Source organism: Pelobates fuscus, chromosome 10 (genome assembly GCF_036172605.1).
Source record: "Pelobates fuscus isolate aPelFus1 chromosome 10, aPelFus1.pri, whole genome shotgun sequence".
In the NCBI taxonomy this organism is placed as follows: domain Eukaryota; kingdom Metazoa; phylum Chordata; class Amphibia; order Anura; family Pelobatidae; genus Pelobates; species Pelobates fuscus.
The window spans coordinates 70264074-70279018 of record NC_086326.1 but is presented as its reverse complement, the minus strand read 5'-3'; the positions used below and the strand labels follow the sequence as shown (position 1 = coordinate 70279018).

The 14945-nt window shown below is 40.1% G+C and overlaps 1 protein-coding gene and 1 pseudogene across 2 annotated transcripts in view; one reads left to right on the top strand and one right to left on the bottom strand.

The window, feature by feature from the left end:
* The window catches only part of TBC1D12 (TBC1 domain family member 12), a 120481-nt gene that overhangs the window by 31164 nt on the left and 74372 nt on the right, over window positions 1-14945 (bottom strand). The gene's annotated exons all lie outside the window — the stretch shown is intronic.
* Window positions 12169-12936, top strand: LOC134575617 (cell division control protein 42 homolog; annotated as a pseudogene).

The window sequence follows — 14945 nt, the reverse complement described above, 5'->3', positions numbered from 1 at the left end:
TAAGGGCAAAAGTTCAAGTGGTCCCTCCCTTTGATACTTCAGAACTGGAATGATGTCATCTTTGTTGCTTCCTTTCTATTTCCACAGTGCTACAATTGGCTTTGTTAGTATACAGTATAGAGCCCTCTATTCCCTGATCAATGTGAGTCAAGCCCCAGCTGTGCTTGAGCATCTCTTAAAATAAAACGTATTCAAGACACAAACCAGACCATTAAGCAACACCATTTATGCAGTTTTGCTGCTTCTTAAAGTGATACTAAAGGCAAAGAGATCACTTCATCTCAATGTAAAAGATCAGGGTGCCATGAACCCCCTCCCAAATTTAACCATGCAACTGTAAATATTGCCGTTCTGCAGATCGCGTTTTGCTGTTCTCTTGTGGCTGTCACTCAGACAGTGACATACATTTCTGCAGATATAGAGTAAAACACTGATATTTCGATCAGATGATCTTGGAGACACAATCTGATTGGCACAGCGTAGTGTTGTTTTTTTCCTATGGGAAAGTATTGGTTTGGTTGAGAATATCAATCATGATGATCTCAGCCAAGGAGGCGGGGCCTTCTGCAAAGACTGGCATTGCAACAGAGAAAAGGTAAACAAACAACTGTTATTCTCCTTGCAGGTGGAGGCAGGCCACATAAACCGCCCCCGGGGGCTAAAACTATACTTCTTCAGGGTCCTTACAAATTCCTGTAAGCAAGGTATTCAACCATTTTTACATATTTTTGTCACATCTACTGCAATTGATTTTAGCTTTCATGGCACTGTATATTGTAATGCTTTTCATTTCCCAAACATTTTTAAAAAGGCTGAACAACAGCAGTCAGCCTCAACAGCCTCAATAACCTAGGCTAGACTACCAGATCAATGCTGAACCCTTCTTATCAAGCAACATTATTTGAAAATTTGTCAATGTACTGTAAAAACTCTGCCTTTGTTATATGCCATTTCTTGTTCTTATTCTTTACTTATGTTGACATGGCAACACAAACCTCTGTACCATCTTAAAGGGACACTCCAGGCACCCAGACCACTTCTGCTCATTGGAGTGGTCTGGGTGCCAACTTCCACTACCCTTAACCCGGCAAGTGTAATTATTGCAGTTTTTCATAAACTGCAATAATTACCTTGCAGGGTTAACTCCACCTCTAGTGGCTGTCTACTAGACAGCCACTAGAGGGCTCTTCCTGGATTATAGCACAGGTTTCCTGTGCTAGAGTGTCGCTGGACGTCCTCACGCTGTGTGAGGACCTCCAGCGTCGCTCAAAACCCCATAGGAAAGCATTGAAATGATTTTTCAATGCTTTCCTATGGGGAGACGTAATGCCCATGCGCGGCATTTCCGCGCATGCGCATTAGGTCTCCTCGGCTGGTGGGCGAGATTAGTCTCGCCCACCGGCCGACGTAATCACAAGGAGGAGCGTCGCAGAGGCGGAGACAGCGGCGAGGGACATCGCCGCTGTCCCAGGTAAGTCACTGAAGGGGTTTTCACTCCTTCAGTAACCGGGGATTGGGGGGTGGGAGGGAGAGGGACCCTCCAGTGCCAGAAAAACGGATCGTTTTTCTGGCACTGGAGTTTCCCTTTAAGCACAGATAAAGAATAAAAAAATAAAAAAAAGCTGAACAACTAAATGAAAAAAAAAGGATTTTTGCCACCCCCTCACTGACAGACACAAACACACAGAAACTCACTGACCGACACTTACTGACAGACAGACACACACACAGACAGGCAGACACTCACTGACAGTCAAACTCACACAATTTGATTATTTGAGGCAAAGCCTCCCTACCTCCCTGGGGTCCAGTGTGGGGCAGCTCCTTACTCCTCCCGCCCCCTGTTTAGTATGCTGGGGCTGGATTGACATCATATTCCGGCTCCTGGCATCACAGAGGGTGCGCGAGGTTGGCGTAAAAGGCTGCAAGAACAGCCTCCCTCGCCGCCTGCCTTCTCCTGGTTCCTCCGGTCACTGGCATTTGATGACAGAGCAGGCACGTGTCATCAAGGTAAGAAGGTGCCTGCTCTGCCATACTGAAGGACAACTTAGGGGCATCGTGAGGTGGCCACCTCTTGGGACCCCTGTGACAGGGCTCCTCTGGGCGTCTCTACATTCGGGCGCCTGGAGGAGCGGCCTGAAGCTGAGGGGGGGTGGGCTCAAGAGTCGCTTGCCCAGCGCTGCGCCACAGACAGAGGGAGCCCACCAGGAAATCAGGAAATATCCTGGTGGGCACCCTAGGCGAATGCCTAGTTCGCCCAACGGTGGCGCCGGCCCTGTACACACACAATATATAAACAATATTGCTGTGTGTTATGATATGCTTATATGCTAGCAATGTATCCCTCGCCTCAAATATTACTACTATTAGCATTTATATAGTGCCAACATATTCCAGAGCACTTTACAATTATAGAATGGGGATATTTGATAACTAACGGACACAAAAATTAATACAGAGTTAAACAAGAGTTAAAGAAATCTATGCATTGAGTTAATATGCAAAAAAATATGTTTCAATCAAAAAGTGCTTGGTAGTGAAGGGGATGAAGGGACACTCCATGCTGGAGATTACTTTTTAAAATGTATATAGACATAATGCATTACTAAATAAATACAAGAAGAAAAAAACTAAACAAAGATACTCCTTTTTAATTGCACTAGATTTCCCAAAGACCAGAAAGTGGCTGAACTATAGGAATATATTAACAAATGTCAGCGGTGCTGGCACTCTATCACGTGACGGTGCAGGTATTAGAGGTTCATTCCCAATCAAAACCTCAAAAAATATATATATATATCAATATAAATACCGCACTCAAATGCATCCATTATGCATATCTCCAAAGAAAAAGATTTAGAGGGTCAATATATTGGTATGCAAGAAAACAGTTTATTTATTATACACCAAAGATTGTACCATATATATGGGGAATATGAACTCTATATTGTTGTAAATTTGTGGATATACCATTAATTTCGCTATTTGCATGAATTAATCAATACTGGTGGTTGTAGATAGATGTATATACTATGAATTCCAGATGTTAATAGTTGTAGATTTGTGTATATACACCATCAATTTTAGTTTATTGTATAATATACAAACTTAATTGACTACTACAGGAGAGATAATTGATCTATACGATAGGCTTCGTCCTATTGGTATGAATTATACTATATTGATGGTTGTTGATTTGTATATATACTATGAATTCCAGGTTTTTGTATCATATTTGAATTTACTTAGAAATCATTAATTCTCCAGATTATAAGAGATTATCGATTTTATACGAGAGGTCTTGTTTAATCTATATGAATGACACACAATTGGTGCATAATAAACAAAAAAACAAAGTTGTGCTGGCACTCAATCACGTGTAGGTGCAGGTATTCGAGGTTAACCCCAATATAACTTCATAATATATATATACATACACAATATAAACATGAATACCGCACACAAAGAGTGCCGTATTCATGTTTATATTGTATAATAAATAAACTGTTTTCTTGCATACCCATATATTGATCCTCTAAATCTTTTTCTTTGGAGATATGCATAATGGATGCATTCGAGTGTGGTATTTATTTTGATATATGTTTTATAGGAATATATAGTTCAGTACTCAACAATAGTTTCTAAAGTCATTATGCACCTTTTTATGAATTGGGAGCTATTGATTGGCTAACAGCATCAGCTGACCACCGTACCAGCCAGCAGTACCCTCTGTTCTCCGCCATCAGCCAAAGGAGCACCTAAATGCTCAAGCATGGCAAGCGACACATGCACATTAGGCCTTCCCCATAAGAAAGCATTGACACAATGCTTTCATATGGGGTCTTTCCCCAACATGCTGGATGTCCTCATGCAAAGTGTGACTACGTCCTGCGTCGTTTCACCGATTCAAACTCTGTGAAACTCCAGAAAGCCCTGGTAGACAGCCACTAGAGGCCGTATTAACACTGCAAAGGGAACAGGGACACTGCACCCAGACCACTACAACAAGAAAAACGTGATCTGGTTGCCACAGTGTCTCTTTATTGTTAATGCATAAGGAGATACCCACATGAAAGAGAATCATTTAAAAATATACTTGACAAAAATCTTCTAAAATTACGCAGCAGAAATCTTCTGGTGTAAAAGCAAAAAAGGTTTCTGCACTTTTTCTGTTTTTTGCTTAACCACTTAAGTTAAACACTGATATTTAAGCGAATACATGAATATGTATGCTATGTTACTTTAGGGAAAAAAAATAAAAAATGAAACCCACCTCCCCCTCAAACTTTTACATAGTTTTTCAAGTATGGATGATTAAACAGCAGATAGCTAATTTTGCAATTTCATAGTTATTTCCATATTTCTAATGATATACAACAGTGGTTTCATAATTAGAATAACTATTCGGATTAGTTCAGTGTTTGCAAACTCTTGCTACTGCAGATGCTGTGGACTACATCTCCTTTAATTCCCTTACAGCCATAATGGCAAACGGTTGCCTACCCTATGAACTAACCTGAATAGTTCTTGTTCTAAAAATAAAATATTCTTAACTAGAATTCTAACAGCCAGCAAATAAAAGCACAATGAGCTGACACTCTGCTCCAGAGGAAATCTAATAGACCTCTCCTATTCGAATCACATGCTGTCCACATTCACCGCTTTCTCAAACCAGGACCCAGATCTTATCGGTTGAGTAGCTGGTGGACTAGCAGATCAGCATACTGGGGACTAACTGGAAGCTAAGTGACCCTCATGGCTAAATGATAATAGCACACCCTTCTTGTGAGTGCCAATCCATTTTGTTTTTGTTTTATTTATTTGTATTAAAATACTACATCATATACGCATTTTCTCTCTTTTGTTTCTATGGGAATTTGCTATACCTTATACTTAATTTTATGCATTGGCACTTTGGGTGATATAGGATTGAGTAATCTGTATTTTGCACATACATTTGCACATTATTTGAAATTGAAAGAGCCAATTTCAGTCTACTTGGGAGCACTGTATTTGTCATAGCATGTTATCAGTCACATTTGTATATTAAAAGGGACCCTTCCACTGCCCAAATACAATTTCTTTTTAAATCACTGTTTAGTAGATATACCCCAAATGAAAACTTGCATGTATTTCATAATCATACTTTGGTCTCCTGGTGTGAGCCGAGATTTTACTTTGCTTACACTACATTGCAGTCATTGGACATTAAAATGCCCATTTAAAGAGCAGTGCATACAGATTATCTATCAGTCTGGAGGCACTAAATGGACATGATGATAGCAGTTACTCCCTGGCATAAGCATTTCTATGGGGAGCATTCAGCGTCTCCATGCAGAACATGATCTCCAGGGCTGCACTCTATACAGCACTGACCCAGGAAGCAGCTCTAGTGGCCGTCTGTGTGAAGTGCCCCAAGGCAGTAATGTAAACACTGCCTTTTCTATGAAAAGGCAGTGCTTACATTAAAAAGCATGCATGGACAGGCTATAGGCACCAAAACCACTACATTAAGCTGTTCTGGTGACTAGAGAGTTATTTTAACATCAATAAGTAGACATATTCTAAACGTCCAGATACTCAGACTACAATCTAATACATCTCTGGTAAATTACACAAACCGTTAAAGGGACACTATAGTCACCTGAACAACTTTAGCTTAATGAAGCAGTTTTGGTGTATAGAACATGCCCCTGCAGCCTCACTGCTCAATCCTCTGCCATTTAGGAGTTAAATCCCTTTGTTTATGAACCCTAGTCACACCTCCCTGCATGTGACTTGCACAGCCTTCCATAAACACTTCCTGAAAGAGAGCCCTATTTAGGCTTTCTTTATTGCAAGTTCTGTTTAATTAAGATTTCCTTATCCCCTGCTATGTTAATAGCTTGCTAGACCCTTCAAGAGCCTCCTGTATGTGATTAAAGTTCAATTTAGAGATTGAGATACAATTATTTAAGGTAAATTACATCTGTTTGAAAGTGAAACCAGTTTTTTTTTTTTTCTTCTTTCATGCAGGCTCTGTCAATCATAGCCAGGGGAGGTGTGGCTAGGGCTGCATAAACAGAAACAAAGTGATTTAACTCCTAAATGACAGTGAATTGAGCAGTGAAATTGCAGGGGAATGATCTATACACTAAAACTGCTTTATTTAGCTAAAGTAATTTAGGTGACTATAGTGTTCCTTTAAGACCCAAAACCAAAAGTAAACGGATAATCATCCCATGACCCAAATAGCTGGGCTAAATAATGGTGAAAAGAATATTTCTGATGCCAAGCCTACTGTTTAACAAACGTGGATTTTACACTGAATAGAAACATAGAAACATAGAATGTGACGGCAGATAAGAACCATTCGGCCCATCTAGTCTGCCAGGTTTTCTAAATACTTTCATTAGTCCCTGGCCTTATTTTATAGTTAGGATAGCCTTATGCCTATCCCACGCATGCTTTAACTCCTTTACTGTGTTAACCTCTACCACTACAGCTGGAAGGCTATTCCATGCATCCACTACCCTCTCAGTAAAGTAATACTTCCTGATATTTTTAAACCTCTGTCCCTCTAATTTAAGACTATGTCCTCTTGTTGTGGTAGTTTTTCTTCTTTTAAATATAGTATCCTCCTTTACTGTGTTGATTCCCTTTATGTATTTAAATGTTTCTATCATATCCCCCCGTCTCGTCTTTCCTCCAAGCTATACATGTTAAGATCCTTTAACCTTTCCTGGTAAGTTTTATCCTGCAATCCATGGACCAGTTTAGTAGCCCTTCTTTGAACTCTCTCTAAGGTATCAATATCCTTCTGAAGATAGGGTCTCCAGTACTGTGTACAGTACTCCAAGTGAGGTCGCACCAGTGTTCTGTACAATGGCATGATCACTTCCCTCTCTCTACTGCTAATACCTCTCCCTATACAACCAAGCATTCTGCTAGCATTTCCTGCTGCTCCATTACATTGTCTGCCTACCTTTAAGTCATCAGAAATAATCACCCCTAAATCCCTTTCCTCAGATGTTGAGGTTAGGACTCTATCAAATATTCTGTACTCTGCCCTTGGGTTTTTACGTCCAAGATGCATTATCTTGCACTTATCCACATTAAATGTCAGTTGCCACAACTCTGACCATTTTTCTGACTGTGCTATTTTCTCTTCTGTGTGTGATTTGGAAGCTCTTATAACTTGCTTAGCCTCTTTCTGCCTAATCTTATAGGTCATTCTGTCTTCCTCACTCTGGTTTTTTTTTATAATTACTAAATGCTAACTTTTTGTTTTTTACTATTTTGGCCACATCTGCGGAGTACCACAGTGGTTTCTTGAATTTGTTGCTTTTACTGACAAGCCTAATGCAATTTTCTGTTGCCTTCAGTAGTGCAACTTTTAAATAATCCCATTTCTTTTGGACTCCATTTAAATTGCTCCAGTCTGATAATGACTCCTTTACACATATTCTAATTGTAGAAAAGTTTGTTTTTCTAAAGTCTAAAACTTTTGTTTTTGTGTGGTGTGACTCAGTCACTGTTCTTATATTAAACCACACTGACTGATGATCACTGGATCCTAAACTTTCACCTACAGTAATATCTAATACCAAATCTCCATTTGTTAACACTAAATCTAGTATGGCCTCTTTACGAGTTGGCTCCTCAACGACTTGTTTTAGAGACAATCCCAGTAGGGAGTTTAGAATGTGTGTGCTCTTGGCACAAGTAGCTATTTTTGTTTTCCAATTCACATCAGGAAGATTAAAGTCACCCATGATGATAACTTCCCCCTTCATTATCATTCTAGCTATTTCTTCAACTAGTAGATTATCTAACTCTTCAATTTGTCCTGGGGGCCTACAAATCAAACCTACACGAGTTACTGTGTGATTACCAAATTCTAACGTAACCCAAACGGACTCTATGTTCGCCTCACTAACCTTTATTAGGCTAGATTTCCTTTACATACAGGGCCACCCCTCCCTTTTCTATATAAAGAGTACCCTGGTATTGCTATGTCCCAGTCATTTTTCTCATTATACCATGTCTCAGTAACAGCGACTAAATCTACACTATCAGTTGCCATTATTGCCACAAGTTCATGGATCTTATTCCCTAAACTGCGAGCATTTGTAGACATGACTCTAAGCGTATCCTTTTTTAACACACTTGCTACAGGCACCTTCTGTCCTTGTTTTGGGGGACAATTGGATTGATGTTTTATCACCCTTTTGCCCCCCCCCCCCCTCCTAGTTTAAATACATCCTAGCAAAACCTCTGAACTGCTCACTGAGAACATTTGTTCCCTTTTGAGAAAGATGCAAACTATCTTTTTTGTACAGTTTATTTCCATTCCAAACAGAGCTACCATGAGCAATAAAGCCAAATCCTTGCTCCCGACACCATTCACCAAGCCACAAGTTAAAGTCCCTAATACGCATCCGCCTGTCATTCTGAGTGTTATGCACAGGCAGAACTTCAGAGAATGACAGTGTGGAAGCAACCTGCCGTATATCATTGGCAAAAACACTAAAAACTTCCTTAACCTCTGAAACCTCATTGGAAGCCAAGTCATTTGTCCCTAAATGGACAAGTACATCCAATTCCCCTTCCTGCTTTGCTTGCTTAACAATATTACAGATACGTCTCCTGTCTCTGTGAGCAGTAGCTCTGGGAAGACACCTCACAAGACCACCATTGTCCATCTCCACACCTCTTATGATGGAATCCCCCAACAACAACTGCTTTCTATTAGGCCTCACCATAGTCTTCAAGCCTCTCTCTGCACAACACCACTAGCCTCAGTGCCTCTCTGCACACCACCACTAGCATCAGTGCCTCTCTGCACACCACCACTAGCCTCAGTGCCTCTCTGCACACCACCACTAGCCTCAGTGCCTCTCTGCACACCACCACTAGCCTCAGTGCCTCTCTGCACACCACCACTAGCCTCAGTGCCTCTCTGCACACCACCACTAGCCTCAGTGCCTCTCTGCACAACACCACTAGCCTCAGTGCCTCTCTGCACAACACCACTAGCCTCAGTGCCTCTCTGCACAACACCACTAGCCTCAGTGCCTCTCTTCACAACACCACTAGCCTCAGTGCCTCTCTTCACAACACCACTAGCCTCAGTGCCTCTCTTCACAACACCACTAGCCTCAGTGCCTCTCTTCACAACACCACTAGCCTCAGTGCCTCTCTTCACAACACCACTAGCCTCAGTGCCTCTCTTCACAACACCACTAGCCTCAGTGCCTCTCTTCACAACACCACTAGCCTCAGTGCCTCTCTTCACAACACCACTAGCCTCAGTGCCTCTCTTCACAACACCACTAGCCTCAGTGCCTCTCTTCACAACACCACTATAGCCTCAGTGCCTCTCTTCACAACACCACTAGCCTCAGTGCCTCTCTTCACAACACCACTAGCCTCAGTGCCTCTCTTCACAACACCACTAGCCTCAGTGCTAGTGGTCCAATGTATTTGCTGTTGCACCACTTTGTTTCTTTTGTTTAAAGTCATTTAACCTTGGATATAACAAACATGTTATTTCATGTTGTACAGCATTAACACGTGTGAAAATAAGAGATTATTAGACATTACCAGAGCAGAGATAAATGTAATTGTTTCCAATTAGAAAAACATGATTTTAAACACAGTCAGCATGTTAATATTAACACCATGTAACCTTTAAGAAAAAAAAAAAGCCACCGATGAGCATTTACATCCCTTATTAAAAAGGTTTCTGGAGTTGGTATGGGTCATGCGTATGAATCATGGAAGATAAAGAGTTCAGATTACATTTCTGGAGTGATGCTATATACCTCCCAACATTTTAAATGGGCAAAGCGGGACACTTTAATTTAAGAGGTGTAAGTGGTATAGAGACACAAGGTTGATTAAATGAGCTGCAAAACATAAAAAACACTAATTCTCCAACTTGTTGATGGATTCCACATTTGAGTTATGAATTAGTACTATTTGATATAAGCTGGTACCATGTATCAGTGAATAAAGGTCAATATCTGGACACCCATAGACCCATCGTTTCGGTGGGTCGGATGAGTGATGATTGACAACGGCATGTATGTTCCGTTTTAAACCCCTTTTTCATGTACTGTATTTACATGTTGCGATAACTCCGCCCATTGAGTGACGTCACGATGACTCACTCGTGTCGGCAGAGAGGGGTGTGTGGTAGAAGCGGTTGATTCCCGCCCCCCTCCACCCATGTGATCCGGCTGATACCGCCCCTAGTGGTGACGTATTTGATACGTAGGATACACGGAGGTAATGTAGGCTGAACTGGGAGCTACCGTACGTCAGTTGGGCGGTTCTTCGGCCGGACCAACGGTATGTGAGGATTCTTTATGGGAACCGGCTGATACCAATATGGCTAATTACATATTGGGTATTTAAGGAAGTTGGAGATGTGGCTAGTTTGTTTGCTTTTTGCCCCTGACGACGGCGTCTTGATACGCCAAAACGCGCGTCGGGCGTTCTTTTGATTTTATTCTTTTCACCATGCACTTGGGTTATGGGTGTTAGCACTTGTTTGTTTATTTAGCTTTACTATAGGACCAGTGGTTCTAGCTTTATGCAGTGGTTCTAGCTTTTAGCTTTATGCTATGCCGAGATAACAGGGATAGATCTAAGGTAGTATTAAGTCTAATAATCCCTTACTGGTGTATTATATATGGATGGAGAGCTTTATACCTGTCTGATACATATTATAGGGTTCTCTTGACATTCTGCTAACCTCATTTAGTGCAGGTTATATACCTCCTGTTGTGGACATTAAATATTAATCTGATTTTTATATAGTAAAATGTCTATTTACTCATAGTTTTGATCAGCATTTATAACTTCATAATGTGATTTATTTAGTTTACCTAAAAATGGCCGCTAGGGCCGGGGAGTTTTCCCTTAGTCATCGAATAACACTTGCACTAACAAGATGGCGCTGTAATCTGGGGGAGACTCGCAAGATGCCAGTGACATCACACCCGGTAGGATGAGCAATGAATCAACCACTTAACCCCTAACCAATAATTGATGCATAAATCAATGTTATCTCTGACAATGCATATGATGTAATTTTGCTTTATAAGGGGAATGCCACCCCCCTCTAATAAACATTCCTCAAGTTCTTCATTAACCTGACACTTGTGTCTGGTGTGAATTACTTCAGGGAGCGTGCACGCACTGTTTCTTTAATTTGGCCAGGGGCAGATACACAAAATAATAAATTTATTGATTGATTTCCACTTCACCTCCATTGTAGTTTTCATTCCTGTTCTATCCCTGATCGTTGCCTTATAATTGGCTTCAGGCTACAGTACCTACCTACCTAGAGTGCCTATTAGTAAGTAGGTTAGGATTTTTAGCTTTATTAATAAATAATGTTGTAAATAATCCTTTGATTTATTAGTACATTTCTACAGGGTTGTACTTCTTTTTCCTGGCACAACACCTATTAGGGCGTTTGTATTGGAGAATTAGTGTTTTTTATGTTTTGCAATTATTATTAGGGTTACCCCCTGTACATCAGTACAACCCGGTGACTTTATTTTCCCTTGACTGGGGGGACAACCGCTCTTCTTAGCCCAAGTTTTGGGCTGAAGGGCAGTACCCAACCGGACCTGGAGTCAACCTTTAGACAGTGATTAAATGAGCTGCATCTGCGTACCCAACAATGCAGCGTGTGATATGCCAGAATGCAAACTACAGCTCTTCCTGGAATTTTGATTCCACTGGAAGAGCCCTGTAAGTGAAATGTCAGCTTTGTGGTGGCACGATAGATATTACCAGACGCTCTCCCTTCTGGGTTCCACAATCATCTTCCTTTAGCTACTGCCAGGAGTCTGCATCAATGAAGAGAGCAGTGGAAACTGACATAAATAGACAGCGGAAGGTACGCCTGTCATCAATCTCAGACTTTGTCAAACAAATATCTAACTAGTTCACTAAAAATCCAGAATCAAGATGAGTATGTCAAACATTTTATCTTTATTAAATACTCGAGAAGTTACAGAACCATTTTATGTAAAAATAATTATTCTGGACATTCACTAGCCATTTGCCTTGCCAGCACTGCCTGCACCGAACCGCTGGAAGTCGAGAATCCTGCATTAAAAGAAGATTCCCCCCAAACCCTGTGTAGACCTGCCAACGGCAGCGGAAGGGGGAAAGACTGAGAGGTCTGTATTAGACAAGCGTTGCTGACATTGACAACAAAAATAGTAGCCATGCAGACAATTAAGTGTGTGGTCATTGGTGATGGTGATGGTGATGGTGCTGTTGGTAAAACAGGTCTCTTCATATACTACACGACAAATAAATTTCCTTCGAAATACGTACCAACGGTATTCGATAACTATGCCGTAACAGTTATGATCGGTGGAGAACCATATACTTTAGGATTATTTGATACCGCAGGGCAGGAAGATTATGATAGATTATGACCTATTAGCTATCCACAGACAGATGTGTTTCTTGTCTGTTTCTCCGTGGTTTCTCCATCTTCATTTGAAAATGTGAAAGAAAAGTGGGTACCAGAAATTACGCATCACTGTCCCAAGACTCCTTTTTTGCTTGTTGGGACCCAGAATGACTTAAGAGATGACCCTTCAACAATCGAGAAACTTGCAAAAAAAAAAAAAACCAAACAGAAGCCAATCACTCCAGAAACAGCAGAGAAACTTGCTAGAGACTTAAAGGCAGTAAAATATGTGGAGTGTTCTGCCCTCACACAGAAAGGCCTAAAGAATGTGTTTGAGGAGGCGATATTGGCCACCCTGGAGCCCCCAGAGCCCAAGAAGAAATGCAAGTGCGTGCTGCTATGAACACCCACCATCCATGGTCCTCCTTCTGCAAAGCTGGTGTCGACGTCAAACTAAAAGCAACGTTTAAATCAAACTAAAGATGAAATATAATTCCCCCCTTGCCCAACGGTGTCCAAAAAATTAAACCCGACAACTTTTGTAACACAAAAATAGATGAACAATTGTGTATCTTCAGGAGCACACAGACACACACACACACACATTGTTACTAGGTTTTTTTTTTTTTTTTGTATATATTATTTACTGTATCTAATGTCTTATATTAAGAGCAAGGCATGCTTTGTAGGTAACATACTAATTTTAAAACTCCGTTTTATCAGCCCAACTCTTGTACCAAGTTGGCAGGATTTTTTTTTTCTGTTTTTTACTGTATAAATGCACAAACATCGGGCACGTCGACACATTGTTTTCCCACGCTCACCTAAAGTCTAAGACCCCAATCTAACCCTGCTGCCAATCTATGACATGAATTGGCACTAGACAGGAATGATCCTAGTTTCCAAAAGCAAAATGTCCTTTGTAATCTATTTCCTTGACTGTTAAAGTCCAGGTTTCTGACTCTTGACATAAAGAGTCGAACCATTTCAGCACTGACTCTCCAGAATATTTCTCCATCTTTAATTTCTAACTCTTTTAAGTTAGAGAGAGTAGATATGTGTTGGGTGCCTCTTTGCCAAGATACTCCAGGGGATGAAATAATCCATACTTTCTGCCAAACATATTAGACTAATTTAGATTTAATCTTTTCTTGATCACATAACTGATTTTCTTACTAATATGTCTAATAAATACAAATAGTTTCAAATCCGTGTTAAATATATGTGCCTGATTTACATTTTTCTTTTTGTTTAGTTTGAGGGACCAATCATTGTCCTATTAATGTACAGTTTGCATGTAAACCTAACCCAAGGAACCTGGGATTGAATTCAAGTTTCAGAGATAATGTTAAGAAAATATAGACACCAGTGTTAATACAGATTTTACCAAAACCACATGGTTTATTTCCAGAATAATTTTTAATATTTAGGGAATATATTCCACCTTCCCAAATTAATAACTTGTAGACTTATTAGTGTTTTCAACCGATGGTTTGTTTCATGTCTCCGTTCTTTGTATATACATACTTTCCAGATGTATTAAACATAAAATAGTAAAAAATAATAATAAAAAAAAAAGATTTCCCCAGGCAGATGTGCAGTAGGTATAGAACTACATGTTATTTTTTATTTATTTTTTGTCGTCTGCTACTTGGTTGTGAACTGAAGAAAGCAGCTTCATCATATATAACAGACCAGAGGAAAGCAACAAAAAAACAAAAAAAAAAAACCTTCAATAAAATACTTTTATATGAATATGGACAAAGATCACCTCATTCTTACAAAAATGTCATCTTGTTCTTATACAGCATATTTTGGTCCTTTTGGGGGTAGCAATTCAGCACTTTGCTGGTAACATTGTGAGTTACTGTAAACAGTCATTTCATTGACCTCCGAGAAGATGAGTGGGCCCATCACATTTCAAACACTTGAACTTAAGATTGTAAACAAATTCTATACGTAGGCCCACAAACCTACTGAGCTTACTGGCAAGTAAGATCAAGAGATTATTTTGCACAAAATAAAAAGGTTGGTAGGGAGAACACATTACGCACCAGAAAAGATAGTAGAATGTGCTGAGAGGATATTTTTCTTTTTTCTCCTCAGCCCTTTTCTAATCGGGTTATTCCCTAAAGCAAGAATTGTCGAGAATTCAAAATGAATTTCAAATGAAAGATCAAAATAGCCAAACTGAATTGGAGAATTTTCTATGTTGGCTATATTGGCCTTAATTTTGAAATTCACAAACACTCATACATTGTCTAATAATATTATATCCCCAAAATAAAAAATCCTCCTTGCTGATTGTAGGTGCACACATACCCTTATTTAGAGAACTGATACATAAGAGGATAGGGAGAAGAAATACCATATTTTTAAAGCAGTTTTAGACCCCAGGGGTTACTGATCGTATATCTATAAGAGGGATATACATCTACTTAGGGATTAGCCCTATTTAAAGGGACGTTTGGGTGGGGGTATTCGGATATGTTATTGTCACTGATTATATATATATATATAT